We start from the raw sequence: 16,698 nt of genomic DNA, 5'->3' as shown, positions 1-16,698 counted from the left end.
GGGGTAATTGTATTCTGCTTCTGGGGGCTGTCCTCTCCTACTCCTCAGTCTGCAACAGCACGAAGATGGCGAAGGTTGGAGAGAGCGGAGAGCAGCCCTTCTCCTCTGGCCAGGAGGACGCTGATCATGTAAGGATCCTTGTGGCGATCATGTTGGGATCTGTGATAACCTGTGTCATGATCTACACTGTCCTGGTAGGGGGGCTGAAGCAGCAGTGATCTGGGCTCGCTGGCTGTCACTGACACTGGAGCAGGTTAGGCTAGGGTTGCGGGATCTATTAGAGCTTATTTATTACATTTACTCCAGGGCTGTAAATCTTGTCGCTGGCTATGTGACAGAATGCAGGGGCTGACAACAGAACTTTGTGTGGTTAACTCTGTCAGTGCCAGGGACTGTATAACGCGTCCCTGCTGTCAAAGAATAGGAATGCTAGATTATATCTGCTCACTGTTAGGTGTATATTAATGAATACCGGGGGTCTGGTGGGGAATGATGTCAGCCAGAGCCAGATGTGAGATCACAGCCCTGGGATCCGGGGTGACTGCGGGACTTTAATATGTAGGGACACTTAGCAGTGTGATCTATCGCTGCTCTGTCGTGACACTTGCAAGGAAATGAATGGCATCGTATGCTCTCCCGTTTCATTATCTGTTGCTATTTAACCCGACATTTCATAAACAGAGACAGCGTATATTCTTTGCAAAGCCACCGAGACGCATAGGGGTGTTGTAAAGGGTTAATCGCCCTTGCTGGGTAAATATGCGGTGGCTGAGGGGTTTTCTTGGGATTGCTGAGCTCTTCCTTCAGCCGCCAGCCATTGTGTCTGCGATTCTTCTGTTTTCTTTTCATGTACTGTAATTTACAGAAGGGATTAGCCCCCTTCATTCCTTCAGACCGTCATCCCAAAAATAAGCAGCGATAAGTCAAGCTGCATTGGCCGCCTCCGGCGTTTCAGTCACTGCAGCTTTGTAGAAAGAGCGCCATTTGAATAGCGTATATTACAAGTACGTTGTGATATAAATAGTGGAGCTCTGCCAAAAACGGACACGAAATGTGGATCCTTATGTGATTTGCGCGTGACCGTGGCAAAACAGGGACTTGTGCGCATGCCCGAGTTCAATTTGGGCCTGTATGCGCGCGCTCGAGGCAGCTCCCTTCAGGGGCTATTGGGAGCGCGCAAGACCATATAGGAGAGCATTAACGCTTGAGGTTGATTTTAAAATGCAAGGGAGTAATGCTTTGCTTTACGGTTACCAGCAGGATTATTAAGGATGCAGTGGACATTCAGACATTAAATCAATCATTGCTGCGCTGTTAACCGTTTCAGCACCACACTGTTAACCCTTACATGTGCGTTTAGCTGTTTCTCACTGTTCACTGCATAGGAAAACACTCTAGATAGATTTACTGTTTGTACGGACTCCAAAGTCTTTGAAAGATAAATTGTCCTTGTTCTGAAATCTGAATGCGTTTGGCAAGAGAATCAATTTCCAGTATGAGTTCTAAAGCTGTAATTATAAGTCACATAATAGCTTAATGACCAACAAATCCGTGCAGAAGGCGCTGCTTATAATCAGACCCGTATGCTATATTGTGTTTTGATGTAGCCAGTGTTAAAATAATTCAAACAAGCTCCCAAATGCTGATTAAATCACATTGTACTGGCTTCATTCTAGGGATTGATAGTATATTTGGACTGGATCTGTAAAACCAATAAGAACTTTACATTTTTTATATAAAAGAACAGTGATTATTAAATTTTTTGTTGTTGACGCAAGGGCTTGTTTAACATATATGCAATATAAAAATGTTTACTTTAAAGGAAAAACAATCTAATATATTTCATTTGGTTATAGAAATTCCCAGTGGCCCGGACCTCTTTGTGGGTGTTCTGTTTCTTCTGTAAGGTTTAAAAACCAGTACATTAGAGGACTGCTGCAGTTGTTTAGTAAGATTAGTAATGTAGTAGTAATAATAACCTTAAAATGATGTTCAGCATAACTAATTCATATAAACTTGGTAAAAGGTTATTGAAACAGGATAGCATTGTATGCCTTTGATGATCTGCCAGCATGTAGAACTAACACAACTGCTTCATAATAAAAGCCATACATTAACCGTTCCCATAGGTAACTCATTAACTGGGCGTTAAATATAAACGGTGAAAAGTGGTCTTCTCACTATAGAAATCAAGGGAATCTCCCTACTACACCATTCAGATGGTTGCTATGGTAATAAGACCATTTATTAAACACTGCACCAGATTCAATTTTGATAAAAACATCTAGTATATATGAAAGACATTGATATCAACGTTGCAACTGGAAATTCATAAGGTCCTTTCCATTAAGCAACATGCCCTTCCCTTTCAAAAACCTGATTATCATTACCCAGGTTCTGAATGTGCAGTCTGACATGAATGTGTGCTAGCGCAGGGGGCTTCATTATTCTTGCTTAGGACCATGGAAGATGCTGTCCAGTTTCATCTGTTTATGGGTTGATTATCTGGGGATATAGGTTAGGCACAATCAGGACCAAAATACAGTTAAAGGCACAGTATGGCCATCATATATATTGTAATGCATATTATAGCTGAATATCACTTAATAACCTACATTATATTATATGTTATACACTATATGGACAAAAGTATTGGGACACCTGATCATTACACCAACAGTTTAATGACATTGCATTCTAAATACATAGACATTAATATGTAGTGGGTCACCCCTTTGCAGCTATAACAGTTTTGTGTGGAGTGTTTCTGTGGGAATTTCTGCCCATTCATCCAGTAGAGCGTTTGTGAGGTCAGGCACTCATGTTGGACCAGGAGGCAATCTCCGTTCCAGTTCATCCCAAGGGTGCCTGTGATATTTATGATCTAGTATGCTTGGTTTTGAAGCCAATTCTTATAAGATGTATAGCTTGCAATATTGGTGGGTGAAATGTATTAGTTAACGTGGACGCTGCATCCATGGATACACTTTTTTGCTCCATGACCTTTGTGCGCATACCTTGTGACATACCAATGACATGTGAAGCTACTGAACCCTTCTGTCCACAGTAATGGGCGCATGAAAATGACAAATCTTAGAGAATAGCATGTACATAAAACATTAAATCTAATGCCAGTAAGAAAGGGAGTACCTGGAAGCAGCTGGTTCCCCACTTGGAGAGCACAGCTATTTTTCTATTTTTCATTCACAGTTTTTCAGGGATTGCTTGAATGCCGTATGGTACACAAGCAGACGCTGACATGATGCCGGAGAAACTAAGCGTCTTAAAAGTATATGTACTATTTTTTTATACGACATTTGGATGAAAGAATAAAACGGAATCTACTAAGGTGCAATTAATATTGTGTCTTAATGTATAAGGCTTTCTCATTGTAGTATCATGTGATTTCCTCACGCTTTCTGGTTTCCCTTAACTTATCATTAAGCACTTTACCAGTTTTTCCAACTGTAGATGATTGACTTGATAGCTGGCAGCCTTGTGAATACTTTATGCTATCGATCTGTATACGCTCCACAGATTCTGTTAGACATATGAGGCACAGAGGTGGTGCTTGGAAAATAAACAATCAGTCAATAGAAAAATTAATGATATGCAAAGCAGCAGGCTGACGCTATATAAGTCATGCAGGTTTAACATCAACAACAATCAGCAACTTAATACCAGGGGAAGAATAATCATGCGGTTCCAGACAACAGGAAATTTAGTACCTCCTTACCCATTAGCGTACTTTTTTACTATGTATATTTTTTTTTTATATTTTAATCTGTAAACAATATTGCATAGCATTATTTAGTGTATAGAACTATAAAATAATATAAGTGTTTTTTTATTTTATTTACATGCTTGGAGCAGAGATGTTTAACCGCTAGCATCTCAGCAGTTATCACAGCTCCCAGCATACGCGGTCTAGCGGAACCCATAGTCCAACCTGAATGCCATAGGTTGCCTGTCTCAAGGAGTTCCTCCTGTCTCATGTCGTCAGGCTATCTTAAGTATTGAAAATGTTTCAGGTCTTCCATGGGTGTCCTACATATTTAAGTGAAAAAATTGAATGCATTTGTTTTACAGATGATCACCCACAATGAACCTATTTTGGCCTACAATTCACTTTAAGCCAGCCATGTTCTGAAATTGTCTTGCCTACCACACCTGAAGTGGCCATGTTTTCTACTTTGTGTAAAATTGTATTCTGCTTTCCCAATCTGCTACAAAGTTACGCAGCTCTGTTATTCCAGGTCACACTTGATCATCATGCCTACCTGCCTTACATCTAGTAGCAAACATGACAAGTTGCTTAATTCATATAATCTGGTTTCCTCTGAGGAGTGCACTTGGGTACGCCTGACCTTGGTGAAAGCAAACACCCACTTTTTGGTCTGTGGCTTTCCCCAGCTTCCGTTTTCTTAGTGATGATCTTTTGAATTATCCATATGAAAGCAACTGGCCAGTACTGGGGTTTTGAGTTTCAGCTGAGGTCAGACCTGTGGTGACCTGTTTAATGAGAGTCCCTTTTCAATGGAAAATGAGAAGGTTAATTGACATTTAATGATATACTCCCTTTCAGCTTAGTGAAAGCAAATTATTGTATGATGTATTGGATAAAATCGCAATTCTTTGTGCCTTGAATTGGGTACAAGAGCTGACATATGATCTCACTATGGGCTTCCTCTGTTGCGGGCTTTATCAATTTGTAGGATATGTTGCCTAGCAACACATCGGGATTGTAAAGTGACTTCTGTGATTGAATATCGCTGCAGTGCTAGCTTACTGTGCTTTTGAGACATCCACAACCACTTTCTTGTGAGAACAAGGGCTCCATTTACAATATATATTTTGGAGTCAGAATACTGTTCCCTTTAAAGCTTAACATGCGCCTGCCTTCACATAAAACATTTAATTTAAGTTAGAAATAGCTCAGGGAATAATGTATGGATCAAATATTAGAAGAAGCAATGCTGGGCTGTTGACGAAGCAGGCTACCAATTGATTTTCCCTAGCTTGTTGTGACAGAGGTTCTTAACAGCAGTTTCGTGTGTACAGTATAAGCACAGGTTGTCCTTTACAACGTGTATGTCTTTAAACCGTGTTTCTATGTAACCTTGTATTTAAAAGGAATTTTAGGTTCACCCAGTGTTTGTTATGAATACGTTTTGTTGTGGTTATTTCTGCTTTGCAAAAGCATTCTTGGGAAATGACAAAACGAAAAAACCACAAACCCAATCACAATTCTTCGCTACGGTTTGAATGGAAGTTTAGTATATGCAAATGTATACAAAAACCATGTCCGTGGATTAAATCTGGAAATGACAGTTTTACTGAATGCGCTACAATCTATATTCAGTACCATAAACACATGTGATGTTGCTGCCTGAAACCTTTTTTATTTTTTTAAATTCCATTCACTTCATTCAGCTGTATCGTAATATAGGTACACCTTATGCATAAATATGTTGTATCATCTACTGCTGTAAATTGAAAATAAAACCTCAGTCCAGGAAAATCACCATGTACTATAGACCTTCCTTAAGCAAACATAGGATTAAAAAGATTTATTGGTAATTATTAGTGCAGATACATGATACTTATGGTGTGTCTCTGTGCCAGTTGAGGCAGAAAATATAAAACACAATGTGGCCAAGCAATATTATTAACCCTTTTGGATGTGAAGCACATACACATTTAGTACTAACGTGTTTATAGCAGAGAGCCTGTAGCATAATTTACAACACAGTCCCCTAGATTGTAAACTCATGAGTGGGGCCAACAAAAGCCCACCATTCCTGCCAGGAACTTTGTATAAAAGTTCCATAAAGCAAGAACTGCAAGCTCACAGACAGGGTGTCTGTATGGGTTAATGTATATTTGTTATGTGGTAACTGCCCTGTTTAATTTGTGCAGCGGCATGTAATTTGTTGGCACTTAATAAATACAATGTAATTATAATATTAATCATATTGATTCATTATTAATATTAATTAGAATAATTGTAAAGCCATGGTTCTTGTGCCATCCTGTATTTTTTTTAAATGTGTGCAATCTCCCTGAAAGGTCCTAGTATTGTAAATGTGTCATGTTTCTACAGAAAAAAAAATGTAATACAAATAAATGTATTAATGTTAACCGAGAATCAGGAAATCTTACAGCTGACCCTTTGAAGTCACTGTTTTTATCATAAGCAAACTCATTTATCAAGTACCTTTTGTTTGTGAATCCGTGCATTTATTGTAGAGATATTTAGTTTAAACTTTCACCTTTCTGGAATCTGTGATCTGGAATGCTCATTAGTAAGGGTTCATAGGGTTCAAGTTCTTATCACACTTGATCTGAAAGTCTGGCCATTTTATGTTTGCTAAGTTACCCTATTTTTCCACACCTCCCATGGTGTGTCATAGTGGCATGTGCCCCTGTTTTTAACTTTCAGGCCTGCTTTGCTACTGCCAACCACTTTTAACACTGGCATAACTTTTGTTTGACAAAAAAAGTGACACCTAGATTGGAGAATAAGGCCTTCCTCTATATTTAGTTTGAGCACCCTATTTAAGGTTAATTGAGTGAGGCATATAAAGCTGACCCTCTTCCATATCACAAATATTCACTTGGTCTGGAAGTCCATCCATTTTTTTCTTTAAAAATATGTTTTTAAAATCTCCTCTGGAGACTAGACATGGGATTTAGAAACATAGCGGTTCCTATATTAAATATATTTTTTCTTGAGTCTAAAATAATATTTGTTTAATTCACCTCTGTAAGTTATTTATTCAGATTTAAAAAAATTTTCTTAAACTGAATTAGTTATTTTTTTTTCCAATTCAGTCACCACAATAGATTCAATGTTAGCTCAGTCATCTGATGATGTAACACCTATAACAGTTTGCAGTCTTCTAAAATGACAGCTATGACTTTGGCTTTGTTCTTATCCTCTCCTGGCTATACCACTTAAATGAGAGATTTTTTTTTTCTTTGTCCGTAAAAAAAAAAAGCAATGAGACTCGTTGATTGTTTCTTAACATCCTTCTTTTACAACCGTATGCCATTCTATAATTTTCCAGTTTTTGCAAAAGTGTGGATCCATGCCTGTTTAGTTAAATTGGAAGGAAATTCAATTGGCTGCCCTTTCAAAGTGTTTATGCCTCTTTTAAAATCCTGAACTGAATTCCCCTTTGTCATCAAAAACCCATTTGTTGAATCTCAAATGGTAATGCGATTTTCTCATGTATTATTAGTTTTTAGTATAGCGCCAACAATTTATGTAGCGCTTCTTACAGTACATACATTCAAAAGGTATGACAAAACTAGAGTAAGACAAAGTGCTACATTAGGTAAAGAAGACCCTGCTGTCAAGCCACAATCTAAAGGCTAAAAATGATTCAACAAACAGGTTACCTAGTATTTTTGAAGACTGGAAAGTTCAGTTCATACATGTATGATTACTGATAATTGTCTAATCTGAAATACCCTGGGAAAAAAGCACTTCACACGGTACTTTAATGGGCTTGCCAATCCACATAGAGTTTCATGTTGTCCATTTATTTACCCTCCAATAGGACATGTATTTACTAGTCAACAGAGTTTAGTTATTAAACAAAGGAAGAATTCAGCGCACACCCAGTGATTTTGTCGCACTATATGGCCAAATATTGCTTACCCCGCCACTATGTCAAAGTACCCCAAGTTTGTTCTATCTAATTTTTCACATATTGCTTACTGAATCAATGGGATTGCATTGCTTTTTATCCCAAGTGAGACTCTCAAACAATTCAGAGCCTTCTCTGGACACCATAATGAGGTTGGTAGGGTGCTAAACCCCATGGAGTGTACAGAGAATTCAGATTTCTGGGTTTCTGCTAGAATAACAAACCACGTTTGTTTATTAGTCTGTGAAGTGTGCTCTGTGTGCTGCATTTTCTATCACTTTTTATTTCTTAATAAAAATATTAATAATGTAAATAGTGGTTGTAGTTTCACAAAAAAACCCTGTCTCTACCACCGAGTAATCCCTACCAATTACAAGTAAAGCACTAGCATATACCGTATTGGCTCGGATATAGGCCGCACCCTAAAAGTTTGGTGCTTTTTTAAAGAAAAAGTTTTTCTTTAAAAAAGCACCAAAAAAAACATGCTGCCCCTCTGTCTCCCCACCCCGAGATATGCTACCACTGTCCTCCCCCCCGAGATATGCTACCACTGTCCTCCTCCCCCCTCGAGATATGCTGCCACTGTCCTCCTGCCCCCTCGAGATATGCTGCCACTGTCCCCCCCCCCGAGATATGCTGCCACTCTGCCCCCCCCGACTTACCAGAGGAGACTCCCGGGTGTCTTGCGGGGCCGGCGGGGGACATCTACGCAATACGCGTACACAACTTCCGGTGCCGGCACTCGGTTGCGGTGATGCGGGTAAACAACCTCCGCAGCCGGTGACCATCCGCACGATGCGCTTAGACAACCTCCCGTGCCGGCACCCCCCCCCCCCCCCCGTGGGGAAAGTGCTGGCAGGGGAGGCTGCCTAAGCGTATCGGGGAGTAGGATGCAGGACCCCTGCACCGCTGCGGGGGATCTGTATCCTAACCCTGCCCGGCGCCCGGGACTGCATGTCCCGGGCGTCGGGCGCTAGACCCCGAATATAGGCCGCACCCCCACTTTAAAGACTTAAAGTGGTGGAAAAAAGTGCGGCCTATATTCGAGCCAATACGGTACATTTTCTGCCAATATGTTTGTAAGGACAAGATAAACATAACAAACCAGCATAGGTGATGTGTTTTTACACTGATTGTGTAAAACATATTTGAATTACCTGCTTCCCCATAGCTCAGAACAATGCATTTTTTTTTATTCTTGTCAGGTATTGAAAGGAAGCAAAGGAAGTAACAGCTCTACAGGACTTCTATTCATGTATTTGTATTGTCCCTCAAGAATGGGGATCAGCTCCTTGCCTCTTGTCCAAGAACAATACCCATGAAACTTAATGATCAGCACTGTGGGGGAGTTTTGTTAGTTTTTAGTACTTATTTATTAGTACAATATGTGGTGTTGTACAGTAAGAAGACAAAGCGCACCAGAAAATAGCATGGTTAGTAAAGACTGGATCGATAGTAGACGAGCCCCTGATTGAACCGAGTAGGACCTTCCTCAGTTAAGCCTAATCAGCATCCTTTTGCCCAACTGGAGAACCAAGGGCTGTGTTATACTACTAAGAAACATACTTGTGTTTGCAGCTGATAGGTAAAGTGAGGATTGTAGATCCCAGGGTAATAGAAGCCAATATGGGTATGAACACGTTGGATGTTAAAGCTCTAAATATGACATAGCCAAGGATGCTGTCCTGTTTTTGCAGGATTTTAGAAACCGCTGGAAAACCATTCCTGTGGATACAATGCTGTAGCAAGACTTAAACGGGTAAAGCAGGTCAGCATGTGCAACAAAGCTGTAAGATTTCAAGGATGTGCATCTTATTTCCCTTCCACATAAAAAAACTTCAATCTTAGGTTGAAACAAACAAGGGACTTATATTGATCACAGCATGAAATAAAATATTCTACAATGAGCATAGCTTGCAATCAACTCTCTCTACCAGCAGATACAGTGAAATGTATAGCACTTTAAAGTAAAGACAAAATAAGGTCTTGCAGAAAACACATGTATAAATAACATTCTGCTGCTACACTGGAAATAGACCCTTAACTTAAGCGTTTTAAAAGACACGTTTGTGTAACAAATAGGCTTTTTAAAAATCCTTAGTTTTAAATGCACATAAGGCATGGATATTATACTTTCTGCCAACATGGATTTTTGCATTTTAATTACAGGGATGGGGTCAGGGGAGCCAAGTGATGCATGAGATGTAAATCCGCTGCTGTGTTTAAACTGTGCTGAGATTAAAATTTGTCCTGGGCAGTTTCACCATTTCCCCAAGTCAGACATTTGCACTATGATATCACTGTCCTATGGCCAATTCATACTGTTATAATTGGCATTCGTTGTATACATTGTTCTACATGCAGTTTCCTAACAACCTACAAAAAGTCCCTTAAGAAATATTTGTTCTCAGTGCTGCCGGTCCAAGGCAAATGGGGCTTCTAGTTATTTTGCTGACCATATACAATATGAAAATTGTAAACCTATGGAACTGGGGATACACATTATAGTTTTTTTGGTTTTTTTTAAAAGAAAATATTGTTTTGGCTATACTTCAGGAGTAATATACAGTACCTTTTTTAAAATGCATGTGTTGCTCCTTTACCTTTCAGTTCCTTTGTACTAAAGCCAGGAAAGGAAGCTTGATTTATGAATTGCAGCTTTCCATAGTACAGCGAGGGTGAACTTTTTCCCCTTTTTTTAATTCTCATATTTTGTGGTGAAGAAATATGATACAGTAAGAAAATGGAAACAAAGTAAATTTGTTAACAAATCTTTTTGCAGATCTGAAATATTTCCAAAGATTTCTGAGAAAGGTCACTTTTGGTCCGTCATCCGCACTCGTTTAAACAAAAACATTTGTATTTGTAATATATCGTGACATTTGGTGAGTGGCAGAGAACATTATTGTCCGCTGATGCTAAAATATTGGTCACATTGCAGTGAAACACATGTATTTACATGTAGCACAGCGTAATTTTTGTATGTGAAGTTTCATTAACTGAATTGATCTTTTGAATAATAAATATTCAATGTTTTGCCATGGATATAACTTGGCAATCAATGGAGGTTCTCGGTTACTGATTAACTGCTTCTATTGTGATCCCACAGCTATTTGGAACAAACCCACGGCTGGCTAATATCACTAGCAAATGAAACACTAAGCAGTTTGCATAGATGGTCATAGCTAGTCTTGGGAATGCAGCCAATATTTAAGTTTAGAGGGTATGTAAAGTATGAAGAATGTACTGTTATGTATCATCGTGAGGATTATAGTGAGACAACTAAGTCAATATTTAAACGTCAGCCAATTAACAAAAAAAACACATACATATATATAATGTGTGTTTTGTGTATATATATATGTATATATATATATGTATATATATATATATATATATATATATATATATATATATATATATATATATATATATATATATATAGGAAAAGGGCACTAAATAATAATGATGATGACGTTTTGCTATGCCGGTGAGCACAGTTGGATCGATAACTGGGAAGTGGAAACACTACCTATTAACTTGACTTACAAAATAGAATTTTTGTTAATGTACCATTTGTAATCCAGTAAAATGAAATGCCTAGTAAAGGGTTGGATTACTTTTGCAAGGTGCTGTGTGTGTGTGTTTTGTGTATATAATATGTATTATATATACACACTTTGTATAGTTACAGAACTATTCAGATTATATACGAGTATGTATGTATACCAAAGCTAAAGGCAAATCTTGTGACTACTCACTGGTATATTTCATAGAAGATCATGCCATAAACACAATAAATTAGCAAACACTGGTTCTGTAAACGTCTTATTGCACAAACCCCCAAAAACATGTATAGGAATTAGTAATGATGCCATAATGTGTTTACAAATTGTATTTAACATACAGATTTAGAACATCTACTCAGCTGATGTTATTTTCTTACTTTATAGAAAAAAGACTTTAATGTGGAAAATTTGAGCAAGCCAGAACTACGATTCCTTTTAAGTATACTGGAAGGAGAATTGGAAGCAAGGGACCTTGTGATAGAAGCCTTGAGGGTAAGTTCTTCTGTTTTCATTGTGTGGCGATCATTGAGTGGAAATTGTTGGTTTGGTTTCTGTTCGCAGCAAATCTGAATACTCTATGTATTTGTTTTGTGGCAATGTCATCCAAAAGCAGTCACATCCAGAATGTGTTTCCAAATGATATGCAAAATACAATGGTCACATATTTATTCTGTAAGTGCATATGATGGCTGGAGACTGTCCCTTTAACATTTTTTTGTTAAATTGATACATTTTCTATATTATGGTGGTGGTCTAAACTATATTTATGGTAATGAAAGGAATTTTTTTTGACATGACAATCATTTTGAAATTGTAAGCTGTCCCTTCCTCAGGGTGAGGCTAACAAGAAAATTTTCTAGGCAAATCTTTGATACTTGTTACTCCATATCAATGATTTTATATAATTTGACTGAACTTTGCATAACAAACTCCTTTTTTTTTATTAACCAATTTCATAAAGAAACGAGTAAAGAAAAGGAATAGAGGATGTTATTTGAGATGATGTGGAACTTTCAAATAGACTTTTAACTCATCCTTCCAAATACAGATAATTAGATCTTTGTTCGTATTTAACTACTTTTTGCTAAGATTCATGATTTTGTGCAAAACTAATAAATATTGCATGCTCTGAAAAGAAAATGGTGGGCTTGGATTACAGTTACTAATGCAAGGAATTCATTAATCATTGATCAGTGTTAGGAGAACATATCTTTTTTGTCATCCCACTGAAGATCTTTTCCTGGTAACCATTAACCACAATGACGGTGACTCTTTTCTATACTACGTTTCAGTTAAACTACTGTAGCTAAACGCCTTTATAAATAGGTCAAGTATTTATGAAGCAGACTACAGTTACAGCTTGATGAAAAGATTTGACTAAAATGTGCACAAAATGGCAGAAAATAGTGATTTCCACTGCTTGGATTCCCCCCCCCCCGCGCAAAAACGTTGCTTGCGTAATCCCATCAACACTAATCTTTGCTCCCCTGTTATCAGGAGTTGCCTCGGAAGCAGATGAACATGTGAGGTTTCCATGGTAACTTCCATGGGAGCAGTTTTCAACTTTTTGCCCTGTACTGTCTACAGTATCTAAATACAATGTGTCTGTCAGTACTAAGAATGGCATATAAGTACCAGCTCCACTGAAAAAGGACAACAATTAATAGCTGCTAGTTGCAAATTTGTGCCATTACATATCTCCATCAACATATCAGACTGAATTCAACCGTAAGGGCAGTTCTGGCTCAAAATGTCAGACATATGTAATGTGTATGACAGAATCTGCCACCACCGCATGTATGTTTCAGCATTCACAGGCCTTGTCAGTTAAGTGCAGTTGGTATCTCTCTTAGGCACAGTGAGATCCGTGTGAGGCAAAGGGATCCGCATCGGGACAGTCATGCTACTCCAAGGTTGAGAGTAAGCCCCACAGACTTGTCATGTTAGGTCATAACTGTAGAAATGAGATCTTATGCTCTTTCACGTCTATGCATGTTTCACTTGTTTTCTGTTTTAAGAATACCGCATCCCATGTTAGAAAGGATAAGACGGTCATCATCTATTCCTTGCTGTGGTCTTTTATATGTCATTTATTGTATAGATTAAACATTAATGAAAATGTCAGCAGACTCGGAACCTCCAGTAAACCATGTACATGGTTATTTTCTAACAAAACAATAAAATCTGATGAAACTTTTTAATGTATCAATTTTAAATTACCTCATATTTGAGGTTAGAGGAGTCAGCTCCAAGTGAGTTTGTGTATTAGAAACCTGCAGGTCATCTTACTATATGTTGGTTTTCTATCAGTAAAAAGGAAGAATGTATGCACTAACTAGAAGGTGGCAAACTGCAACTTCTGCAGAAGGTAACAGTCTGTTCCAATTTCACCAGATTTATTCACATGATAGCATCTCTTTAAGGTAATAACTTTGCTTCTTCATGCATGCTAATTTTCAGGCAGTTCCTGACTTGTGTCGGTGTTGATGTGCCTCAGGCCTGCTTCTGGGGTTCTGTTCTTCTGCTTAGTATGTGACCTACATTTTAGGTCTCTCTGGATTTACTTCTCCTGGATTAGCAAACTAATTTGGCATTATCAAGGTTCCTTCAGTAAGAACTACTTGTCAAGAAGTAGATGGAAAAAGAAGATGTTAATACATAAGAAATATGCATCTCAAACTTCTCAAAAAAGAGAATATTATATGGAAAAGTTGATGCTTATTTCAAACACAATATTTGCCTCTGTTGCAGACCCCTGTGTTGCACCATAGATTTTATTTGGTAAAAACCAACAAATGGAATGTTATAACATTTTTTTACAGAAAAGCGCAATATTTTCAGACTGTGTACCACTACACAAGTCCACTACACATATACAATTAGAATAGCAAGGCAGAGTTAGGATAGGAATCAAGGACTAATCCTCCCAGTAAAAAGCTAGCATTGAAGGGAGTAGAATAGTCCTACGCTATAGCAAATTGGACGTTTGTTGTAAGTGCTACATATACGGATACCTCAACATACACAATGTGCTAACCGGGATGATTAGGTTAGTTGCATGCTGCTATATGTTTAACCCTTGACCTCAGAAATCAGTGGGGTTTATTTATTTCAGCTGGATTTGGAGCAACATAATATATAGTTTAATCAATGTTGTGACTTTCCAGAAATCTTACTGACTCCACCATACATCAGTGCAAGAGAAGCTCACCGAGGTTAGAATTTATAATGATTTGTGAGGTTGGTAGGTTTAAAAATCAACAGTCCTGCATACTTCTGCTTTAGTGAAAAGAACCATTTAACTTAAGATTTTTCAAAAGAAATGTTAACATTGCATAATCTGTTTTTATATGGGAATTTATGTGAGCGTTATGGTATGGGGTTGGAAATTGCAAAGCATGTACAGTAGAATTTAACATTCCGTAGTTGTGGCACATGCCTAGCCATAAACCTGAACCTACTGCTTTATTGGAAACCTTTTTAGGCCTTGGAGGTATACAGAAAATACTAAATGTTAATGTTAGTACTGTTAATTCTTCACTTGAGAATGATGCCCTTGGGAGATGGATCAGTTTCTTTTGTTAAGGAAATAAAGCACTTGTGTCCAAGAGTACCGTATTTGCTCGATTATAAGACGACCCTGATTATAAGACGACCCCCCAAAATCTGAATATTAACTTAGGAAAAAAGAAAAAGCCTGAATATAAGACGACCCTAAAGGAAAAAAGTTTTACCAGTAAATGTTAATTCATGTAAACTATTTTTTTTAATAAAAGCTATGATTGAGAAAAATATTTTTTTTGTTTTTATTTCTTGTATTTTCCAGCCTGTCCCCCAGTTACGCACATCTGCCCCCAGGCTTGCCACACCAATATGGCACTGTGGCCCATGATATGCCTTTTAACCCTCTATATGCCACTGTGCCCCATGGTATGCCTTTTGACCCCCTATATGCCACTCTGCCTCCAGAAATGCCTTATACCCCTATATCCCATTCTGGCATTTAGGGGGTTAAAATGCATATTATGGGGCAGAGTGGCATATAGGGAGGTATAAGGCATTTCAGGAGGCAGAGTGGCATTAAGGGAGTTAAAAGGCATTGTATAGAGCACTCTGCCTCCAGAAATGCCTTATACCCCTATATGCCACTCTGGCATTTAGGGGGTTAAAAGGCATATTATGGGGCAGAGTGGCATATAGGGAGGTATAAGGCATTTCAGGAGGCAGAGTGCTCTATTAAATGCCCCCTTAACGCCACTCCAGAAATGCCCTATGCCCCCATTTAACTAACACACACACACACACTCTCTCCCCCCCCTCCCCTCCCCTCCCCTCTCCTCTCTCCTCTCTCCCCTCTCAGCCCTCTCTTACCGGTGCTTCCAGCCGGGGCAGCAGGTTGACGTCGCCTTCTGCTGCAGCCGGAAGGAGGTGGAGTTGGCAGCGGGGTTTGTATGCGTCCGTCGCGTATACTTTCCCCGGCTGTCAGAGATCAGAGATCTCTGACAGTCGGGGAAGGTCTACGCGACGGACGCAGACAACCCCCGCTGCTAGCCACACCTCCTTCCGGCTGCAGCGGACGTTGTCTACGCGGATCGCGTAGACGTCAACCCGCTGCCCCGGCAATACAGCAGGAAGCACCGGTAAGTGTGTATGTTGGGGGGGGGGTGAGACAGGAGGATCCAGGTCCCCTGCAGCGGTGCGGGGGATCTGGATCTTAGTCTCCTAATCAGACTCTATTTGAGGTCTGATTAGAAGACGACCCCGATTAGAAGACGAGGGGTATTTTTCAGAGCATTTGCTCTGAAAAAAACCTCGTCTTATAATCAAGCAAGTACGGTAATCCTGGAAACTTAATCTAGTATTAGTGACTTCCTTATCCTCCGTCCTCCAAACAACTCCAGACATGCCAAGAACACATTTTTCTTACTGTTTTCAGGATTGCGCTAATGTCACTAGCTGTCCTGATAAAGCACTTTATTAAAGTAGGATTCTGTCATTTTATATATCTAAAAAGATACACATGGGATGCTTTATCCCAATACAAATGAGTGATAGCTATTCTAGAAATTTACATCCTGGGATAGCAACAAATGAATTACCGTATTTCCCCATGTATAAGACGCATACATTTAAGAAAAATTTTGGGTCTAAAAACAGTGGTGGTAGATTAAAAAAAAATACTGGAAAGGGGACCTGCTGCTTACCTCTGTGTTGCTCAGCAGCGTCTCTTGATCCGTCGAGGCGGCACAAGAACCCAGTGGAGTCACATGAATGTACATCACATCACATTACTCTGCTCCGTTCCTGTCCGAGCAACGCAGAGGGAAACAGCGGCCCCCATGGAAGTCTGCGAGCGGCACCAGAAGATCTGCAGTTCATCTAAGGGTGGGGGAGTAAATGAATGAACATATGTGTGTGTGTGATAGCATGGATGCGTGTGTAGGGGGCACAGGGAGGCTGAAAGTGATGTGCAT

The 16,698-nt window shown here is 39.1% G+C and overlaps 1 pseudogene; it reads left to right on the top strand.

The window, feature by feature from the left end:
• The window catches only part of LOC149302805 (cortactin-binding protein 2-like), a 90,169-nt pseudogene that overhangs the window by 32,734 nt on the left and 40,737 nt on the right, over positions 1 to 16,698 (top strand).

Source organism: Sceloporus occidentalis, unplaced genomic scaffold (assembly GCF_023333645.1).
Source record: "Sceloporus occidentalis isolate IW3139 unplaced genomic scaffold, rSceOcc1.0.p SCAF_17, whole genome shotgun sequence".
Lineage (NCBI taxonomy): Eukaryota > Metazoa > Chordata > Lepidosauria > Squamata > Phrynosomatidae > Sceloporus > Sceloporus occidentalis.
Note: the sequence above shows the minus strand (reverse complement) of the source record. Positions and strands in the feature narration are given on the sequence as shown.